This window comes from Crotalus tigris, unplaced genomic scaffold (assembly GCF_016545835.1).
Source record: "Crotalus tigris isolate CLP2741 ecotype Arizona unplaced genomic scaffold, ASM1654583v1 scf7180000017641.3106099, whole genome shotgun sequence".
Lineage (NCBI taxonomy): Eukaryota > Metazoa > Chordata > Lepidosauria > Squamata > Viperidae > Crotalus > Crotalus tigris.
This window is the reverse complement of record NW_024096535.1, coordinates 410663-420600: the sequence shown is the minus strand read 5'-3', so window position 1 is coordinate 420600 and position 9938 is coordinate 410663.

The following is a 9938-nucleotide window of genomic DNA, read 5'->3' as shown; positions in this document are numbered from 1 at the left end:
CGGAAGGCCGCCAAGCCCTGCGAGTTCAAGGACCTCGAGGAACGACTGAGGGACCGATTCGTGTGCGGGTTAAGGCATCGCGAGCTACAACAGAGACTTTTCGCAAAGGAAGAATTATCCTTCCAAGACGCCTTAAGGGAAGTCACCGCAGAAGAAGCAGCAGGCGGCGCCGTCAAAAACATGCGGCCGATCAGAAACAGTGCAGAGGGTGCGTCCGTGCACCAGGAAGACGTCCGACGAAACTCCGAGGAGGATCCGGACGAGGAAGTCGACCGTCTACACCCCGCGAAGGAAGAGAACCAGAAGGGAAGCTCTTCGGCTCCGCTCAAGTGCATCGGCTGTGGAGGTCGCCACAGGAGAACCGACTGCAAGTTCCGCTCCGCTACCTGCCGGGCATGCGGTAAACAAGGGCACATTGCAGCTGTGTGCCTGGGCCGACGAAAGGCACAACCCCAAGAAGAACGCCTGAAGGGTACCAGATTCCCCAGCCAGAATAGGGTAGGTTTTTGCGCTTCGCGAAGAAGCATCTGTAGAACAGGCACACACAAGCCCATGAAGAAAAAGCTGTCACTCAACGTGAAGCTACAAGGGGTTCCATTATCTATGGAACTAGACACAGGGTCTGCCCTGTCCATCATTTCATTGCATACATTTAGGAAGATTTGTTCCAGAAGTGGGTCTAAGGCCAAGTTAAGGCCTTCTGATATTGTATTAACAGATTTTCAGAACTCAAGAGTGTGTGTTAAGGGGGAGGCCACCCTTAACGTGCAATACAAGAGTTTTGAAGGTCCACTAGACTTATTAGTAGTAGGGGGTGAACGAACGAGTCTCATAGGACTCGATTGGTTTGAGGCCCTGGGGATACACGTCACAGGACTCAACAGCTTACAAACACTCGACCTACAGGAAGTCTGCAAAGAATTTGCAGATGTTTTCAGCCCCCAGCTGGGCACATTCAAAGGACCACCTGTGTCCTTAAAGCTAGACCCCACTGTCACTCCCATTAGGATTAAAGCAAGAAGGGTCCCTTTTGCTTTAAAAAGTAAGATTGACACTGAACTAGACAAACTAATCCAACAGGGAATCCTAGAACCTGTTGATTCCAGCCCGTGGGAGACCCCCATTGTCACGCCTCTAAAGGCAAATGGGGACATTCGCATTTGTGCTGATTACAAATGCACACTCAATAAGGCATTGCAGCAACATGCCTATCCTGTTCCTGTGGTCAGTCACATCCTGGCCTCTCTCAAGGGGGGGCGTGTTTTTGCAAAGCTTGACCTAGCTCAAGCATATCAACAGCTGCCTGTTGATGATGATGCTGCCATAGCTCAGACCATTGTGACCCACAGGGGAGCCTTTAAAGTAAAAAGGCTACAGTTTGGAGTAAATGTCGCTCCTGGGATTTTCCAAAGCGTAATGGAAAACACACTACGAGGTATACCAGGGGTCTGCCCCTACTTTGACGATGTCTTGATTGCAGGAGACTCCACACACATTCTAGCTGAAAGGCTTAGGGCTGTCCTGTTAAGATTCAGGAAATCAGGCCTCAAGCTCAGAAAAGACAAATGCCAGATTGGGGTGCCTTCTACTGAATTTCTGGGATTCAAAATTGATGCTGCTGGGATTCATCCTGCTGAATCCAAACTAACTGCTATTTTAGATGCACCCAGGCCAAAGTCTAAGGCCGAACTTCAGGCCTTCCTAGGCCTCCTGAATTTCTACAATTCTTTTCTTCCACATAAAGCTAGTGTAGCTGAGCCTCTTCACAGGCTACTAGACAAACAGGCTGTGTGGCTGTGGTCACAAGCGCATGAGGCTTGCTTTAAAGAAGTCAAGGCCTTGCTCACTTCTAACAGTGTTCTTGCACATTTCAACGAGTCTCTCCCTGTGTGCATCGCTTGTGATGCGTCCCCCTACGGGGTTGGAGCTGTCCTGAGTCACCTCAGGTCTGATGGAACTCAGGTTCCTATTGCATACTACTCCAGAACACTGTCTTCTGCCGAGCGCAACTACGCTCAGATAGACAGGGAGGCTCTGGCTGTTGTTGCTGGAATTAAAAAATTCCACGATTTTCTATATGGCAGGCATTTCACGGTCTTCACTGACCATAAGCCTCTGCTGGGACTGTTTACCACACGTAAGCAGACTCCCCACATCATTTCCCCTAGAATGCTTAGGTGGTCTATTTTCTTGTCTGCATATGATTTTTCATTACTCCACAAGCCTGGGAAAGAAATGGGCCATGCTGATGGCCTCAGTAGATTGCCTCTGCCAGTAGTAGAAGCTGACCCCGCGCCAGCTGTCAACATTCTATCAATCCAAGCCTTGCCCGAGCTCCCTCTTAGTGCCAGGGATGTTACCGCTGAAACAGGTACAGATCACACACTTTCACGTGTCCGCTCCTGGGTCCTGTCCGGGTGGCCTGAGCACTGCCCTAGTCCTGAGTTTCAGAGTTTCTGGTCCAAAAGGAACGAACTGTCCCTTTCTCAGGGTTGTCTGCTTTGGGGAAACAGAGTTGTCATTCCCACCTCAATGAGGACTAGGGTCTTAGAATCCCTCCACGAGGGTCATCCTGGCATTGTTCGTATGAAGGCTCTTGCACGAAGCCACTTGTGGTGGCCTGGTTTAGATAAAGATATTGAGGCTAAGGTACACGCATGCCACCTGTGCCAACGATCTCGCCCAGAGATGCCCCAAGCTCCTGTGCATAGATGGGAGGAAACACAGTCCCCATGGTCTAGGGTGCACATTGACTACGCTGGGCCCTTTCAGGGCCAGTTCTTCTTGGTCCTTGTTGACAGCCATTCAAAATGGCTTGAGGTTGTGCCTGTCTCATCCACCACCACTGCAAAGACTATTCAGGTACTGAGGGGGATTTTTGCTGCACACGGGCTGCCAGATGTCATTGTGTCCGACAACGGCCCTCAATTCACCTCCTCCGAATTCCAAGCTTTCTTACAGGCAAACCTGATTCGTCATGCCACGTCTGCGCCTTTTCACCCGTCCACCAACGGTATGGCTGAACGCATGGTGCGCATCGCAAAGGACGCCTTGAAGAGACTCACCTACGGGGACTGGCATCACAGGTTGGCTGACTTTCTCCTTTCTTATCGCACCACACCGTCCACTTCTACAGGGAGAAGTCCAGCTGAACTTCGTTGGGGGCGCCAACTTACTACTAGACTTGACCGGTTGCATCCGGACAGACTGCCTTCATCTACTTCACATCCTAGGGCACCTAGACAACTACTTGTGGGTGCCCCGGTTTGGGCTCGCAATTACGGGCCTGATCATACATGGGTCCCCGCTTCTGTGTCCAGGATCACAGGTCCTCTCTCCTACGAGGTTGCCCTGGACAACGGTCGTGTCCTGCGTCGGCACATCGACCAACTTCGCTCTAGGCGAGACTTTTCTGCTGAGACTCCTGGGTCTTTTCCAGGGGGGAGGGGGACCCTTTGGAGCAAAGGGAAGGGCAAGAGCTACTGCCCATCTCCACTGAGGGAACCACAAACGGCTCGTCCCAAGGTTCTGCAATTGCTCCGAAAAGAAAGTCATGGAGCTTACCCACACAACAGGCACTCACGCCTACTCCAGCCAGGGAGTCACCCGGGGGCATACTCACTTTCCACACACATCACACAGCACTCCAGCAACGGAGGATACCCGGGGGCATCCCAACAAATCATTCCCCGCAAGAGAACTGGCACACAATTCCCAAGGTTGGCCTGACCTTACCCCAAATCCTACAGGGGGTCAAACATACACAGAGTTAGTCGAGGAACCAAGTCCCGACTACAACAACCCTAGCACAAATCAGGGAACACCTGAGTTTTGGGAAAGTACAGAAACCCACACGAGCCCGAACACAGAATGGGGTTCAGGGAATGGACAGCCTCCTGACAGGTCTTGGACTGACCTAGGAGGTTCTACAGAGACGCCCAGCAGCGGCTATCACTTCAAGGGGCCTGAGGGTCTACAGCTAGGTAGGTCAACCAGGTCACAAAGTAACAGAAGCCCTGGCCTGACGAGCCCGGTGGGCAAGCAAGCAGGCCAGGCATCGGGGCACAGTCCTTGGAAGACACCAGGGCACAATAGAGAGAACAGGCTCACGCCTCCCTCCAGTCAGGGGAATTATGCCAGTAATCCAGAGCTAAGAAGGTCACAGAGAGCAAAGAAATCTCCCAAGTACCTAGAAGACTACATAACATTGCTGGCAAAGCAAAAGCCAGTAAACAGTGGGAACATTGGGGAGCAAAATGTCGTATAAAATAAATGTTGTATGTTGGTAGTAGTTTTAGCCCGGGGGAAAGGGGTGTTATGTCCCGAGCCTTTGCAAACGGCTCGGGCGTTTGCAGGCAGTCCCGGGCAGGTGCAAAGCTGCCCGGGACCAGACAGGCTGTCGCCAGCGCCGTGCGCATGCGCGGGTGCTGGCGCGGGAAAAGTAACCCATTTACCCGGGAGTTGCCTATATAAGAGGCTGCGAGGCGTTTGGGCGAGGCTGAAGCCATCTTCCTGTAAGCTGAACGCTGAATAAATGAAACTGAGAACTCCAGCTGCTTCTCGTGTCTGTTTTCCCGCCACGGACTCAACACTATCTACTGTATGTACCTTTTTGTTGCCAATAAGAAAGAAACTACCAGGAGAAGCAATCCTACAATATTTTTATATATGTGGAACAAATCCTTATTACATTTTGTTGGTGCTTATTCATTAATGAACTGTTTTAGGATGGCTGTCTGGAGTTTTTTTTTTTACTTAAGTGCAGCAGAAATAGAATGACAGAAAATGGTTGAAATGACAAAAGTAATAATTTTCTAACTTACTTAATGAAAGAATATGGAGATTTGTCCATTGGGCTGATATCACCCTCCATCTGTCTCTAGAGATATTTCCAAATAGCTTTCCATCAGTATATCTTTAGATGAGATAGTCCAAATTGGTTTCAAGACTAGAATTTTAAAATCTGTATAAATATTCAGGCTGAGGGCTGTGTACCAAAAAATGAACCGTTCTTATTTGCCTTTCAAGGATTCCTCAGAAACCAGGAAAGATGGAACTATTCTTGTAATTAGTTGCTCTTTGTCACGGAACAAGTCTTTAGACATGCAAGAATGTTAACATCTAATTACCGCTTATGTGATTGCTAACAAAACATTATTAAAGTGGCAAATGTTGGCAAAGTGGTAAGTGAAGTTGCAAAGTGACAAATTTTCCACATGAATCGTACACGTCTACGCTTTGGATTCAACATTCCATTATGAAATTGTGAGCATGAAATACTTAACAAAATTTGCATGAATATTCAAAACAAACCTAATATTCATTGATGCATCAGTATATCCTTTGTCCAGAAGATTTGTTTCTCTAGCTTATTATCAAAGCAGTTACTAAATAATTCAAACAAGTGTAGCATGAGAGGGAAACTACACTAGGAAAGAAAAAAAAAACTATGGACTTCCTATGGTAGCAGCTGAATTAAGTTTTGAGTATATTTAAGTCTCGGCTGCTTTTTGCTATTCTGAAGAGTTTTTACCTGTAGATAAAAAAGGCTTAGCTTCTTTACTCCGTACAGTATTTATCTGTATAGTGAAAAAATAAATTCATGTTTGAGAGTTACTTTGCAAGGAATTATCCTTAAAAGTAATATGTGTATAAATGTAAATCTGTAAGTAAAATAATAAGCATATTTACTTATTTTATTTACTTTATTATATTTCTATTCTAAATCTCAGACCAAGTGGCTGAATTCCACATGAAGTTTCATTATTTCATTTTACATTGTATTTCCTGTAACTTTAATCAGGGGCAAAAGAAGAAGATTGAGATTCAGAATATGTAGCTTGGTGACTTAATGGAGATGCCTAGGATTTCTGACTTCTAATACCTTAATAGACTAAAGTTGTTTTTTAAAAAATGGCTTCTAATATTGCCAGTTATACACTCATTATACTTTTCTTCTTACTAGCTGTAAGAAGAAAACCTGAACAAGCAGTGATAGGCAGACTTGGTGCCCACAATGGAAGATGACAATTTTTGGATTCACCATAAAATTCTGTGAGGCAAAATAACACTGTGAGAAAACCTTTTTCTGGCCTCTGGATGTTCGGGTTTTCTCGAAGCACGAAGCATGAAGCTGAAAACACCAGCCTGAAGATGACGAATGGGACTTCGTCGAAACGTCGCCAAGACACTTCCAATTTTACGCGGGAGAAAACCCGAATAACCAAAGACCTATATGTATGTATGTATGTATGTATGTATGTATGTATGTATGTGTATATATATATATATATATATATATATATATATATATATATATACTCATTTTTTAGCTCTTAGCTACAGTGCTTTTTATTTGAAAAAAAATGAGAGTACAAATCAGTTGCATTGATCAACTCTCTTTGCCTACTAGTAGTAAAATTGTACTTGAATTTACTTTTCTCTTCAACAAATCTCTTTCTTTGTTCCTCCTTCTATTCACTTTTCAGTGTCTTTTCTCCCTCTTAAACATTAATCAGCATTTAGTGCTGGATTGTTTTATTTAAACAAAGATTTTTAAAGATTGTGTGTAGGTGGACATGCAGGGGCCATAAAGATGTCAGATGGGATCAGTGGTGGGATTCAGCCAGTTCGCACCACTTGGCAGAACAGGCTAATTTTTTCTTTAGGCCCAGATGGACTTCCGGAAGCGGCATCCACACAGAGAACAGGTTGTTCACATATTTGAATCCCACCATTGGGTGAGATGCTATTCCAATGGACATAGAAGGCCTGCTTCCTTGGTCCCACAAGATGACTTTGCTTAGTTGAAGAGACCTGAAACAAGCCAATTCTGTTAGAGCAGGGGTGTCAAACTGCCGGCCCATGGGCCCGACGCGTCATCCGGAAGCCGGCAAAGGCAAAACCATCCCGATATGTTGCGCGATGTCACGTGACGTTGCGAGTTTGACATGTCTGTATTAGAGTAACCGGATGGGCAGATATAAGGTAATAACTGGCATTAAATTATAGCCTTGAAGCCAACTGGGCATTTCATATATGACTGCCAGTTTGGTGCAGTGGTTAAGATATCAGGCTAGGAACCAGGAGACTGTGAATTCTAGTCATACCTTAGGCACAAAGCGAGCTGGGTGACTGTAGACAAGTCATTTTCTTTCAGCTGAGGAAGAAGGCAAGGGCAAATTTCTCAAAAAGTTGCCAAGAATACTGCAGGGACTTGTCCAGGCAGTTGTCAGGAGTCAAAACTGACTTTAAGGCACGTGTATATGTGTGTGTGTGTGTGTGTGTGTGTGTGTGTGTGTGTGTGTGTGTCCTCTGTGGGAAATGGGTGGTTTAGAATACACACACATGCACAAACACACAGAGACAGATATGCTTTCTGTAATTTCCCTCTTAGTTCTCCCTATAAAGATATTTTCCTCTTTTCTATCCATATTTTTTCTTATTTTTGAAAAGTATAGTGTAGGTATAGACATGTAAAGCTGGAGTTCAAAGCACAGCAAATATAATTGTATGCCGTGGTTATAGGTGCATCAAGCTGGACCACAGGTAGTCCTTGTTTAGTCACTCCAACTAGGACTGGCAACTTAGTTATTAAGTAAAGCAGTCGCTAAGTTAAATCATGATGGTGTTTATAATTTTATTTCAGCTTTCCTTTGCTTTACAGACCTATGAAAGTCATAAATATGAGGATTCTACTAATCTAAATGAAGTGTAATGTATATATTGCTAGTCCGAGTACATTATGCCATACACTAAATAAATAAATATGAGGATTGGTCACAAAGTTACTTTTTCATTACTGTCATAACTGTGAATAGTTGCAGTATGAGGTAACCGTTAAATAAGGACTACCTATACACAGTCACATGTAATCCTTTTGTAAGCAATGTATCAGAAGTGACATATCTCTCTGGAGATCAGATGCTGAAGGAGACTGTTGCTGTCACATCCTGGTCATAGGCTTTCTCAAGACAACTGTTTTGCTACTCTTGAAAACACAATGATGCATGATGATGGATAACCTTTGGACCAATCCAGCAAGGATTTTTCTCTTTTGCATATTGCATATTGCAATCAAAATGATTAGGGAATTATGTTCTAAATCATAGATTTAAACTGTGCCACACTTTAATATGCTTTTACAATCAGGTTAATTAGTTCCCTTCCTTACATCTAATCACTGCCCAAACATGTCCTAGCAATATCTTTTTCCCCTTTTCCCCAAAGTCACTGCCTTATCTCCAACTCATGAGTGCGACAGGCTTTAGTCACCCTTATTCTCACATTAAACAAGGGGAACCTTTAGGAGCATGTAATCTGTTAGGCTATGTCACCCATTGTCTTGGAAGGGAGTCCTGCTATTGTGACTGACAGTGACTGACAATGACTGGGAACAGAGGCAATAAAAGCGGAACAGAGATCACAAAGGGGACAGCAAACTTCAAGCAGATATAATTTCTAGATTGACTTCATCAACATGCCTTTGGCTTGGCTTGGTTTTACAACTCCATGGAAATAAACTTCCCTCTGCTTCTCAAAGGTTTTTAATTCCAGTAAATATACAGTTCTCCAAGTACCAACGAGGTTTAACTTACTTTTTCTTAACTATGCTTTTCAAGATTACCCAATACAATATCAGCTAGGTGCTATGAATCCAACATACTAATTCCTAACCTCTTGGTCTGTTTGAAATTGTTTCAAGTAGTCAGCTTTTATAAAGCAGATTTAAAATGTTTGTTTTATTAAAAGTTACTAAATTTTATTCTGGCAATAATCTATGTCCTATTCTAGTTCACAGGAATACTGCTTGGTCCTATATTATATTGTTCAGATACATACAGCTTCCTTGAAAATTTTACAATAAAGCTTGTATTTCCTAGGTGACCTTTTATACAAATACATTTTATTTAAACTGTTTTCTTTGTCTGGCTATGCTCTCCAATTTAGTTTATGATTCTTCAAAATCCATCTCCTTTTTTTTTTAAAGGGGGTAGAATTAGCTGCTAGGTTTTCAAAGAAAAAAATCCACTAACATTTTTATTTTTGTGTTCATTAAGGAAAGCATACTTCATGAATTCGTGAAGACGTTTTGCCCCTAATTTGACAAGTTTCAAAAATCACCTATCACATCACCTAGCTGCAGAGATCTCAGTCAGCATTTGTAACATATTAGTGGCCTAGGGGGGAAAAAAGCTACATCAGTTTTATTTAGGTTATGAAAGCTTCCTTGCCTAATGATTATTCTAGGGCACACCTTCAAGGGCTGCAGGAAGTTAGATAACTACTTACTGATAGCTCTTAAAGGAACAAGCACAAAATCTCATACCTAATTCTTTTTGCCTGGGGCAGAAGGTTTGGTTTGGAAGTGATATAGGGTTACCATAATTCCTTATGTAATGTTTTATAAATTTAACAGTTCAGCAATAACACTGACACAACATTTTGGGATTTGAACAATGAGGTGCAAATGGGGATTACAAGGCAATCAGAGGCAAATCTGTACAGTTTACCCTTATTCTGCTTCCATTTAGTAAAAGTAAACTGAGGTAGAAGATTGAATCAGATCTGAAATTAAGCGTAGTTGAAACAATGAGAAAATAGCATTCAGGAAAAAAAATCCATGCTAAACACAGTTCCTTCAGATATGCCAAAAATAGTTTCAAAATAGTTTCAAAAAAGGTGAAACTTTTAAACTCCAGATGTACAATAAAGTATTAATAAATAGTATGAAATCTTGATCAAGAACTGCAGGAAACTATTCATGATTATCCCTATTACGACATACCTGTTTCCCAGGAAATAACATATCATATGTATATGTTCTAACTGTCATTTATATATCACTTTAAAACAATTCTTCAAAGAAACTAGCACATTAGGAATAAATAGTAAGAAAATCAACAACAGAAAATCAAATATTTAAGAACAATAAAAAT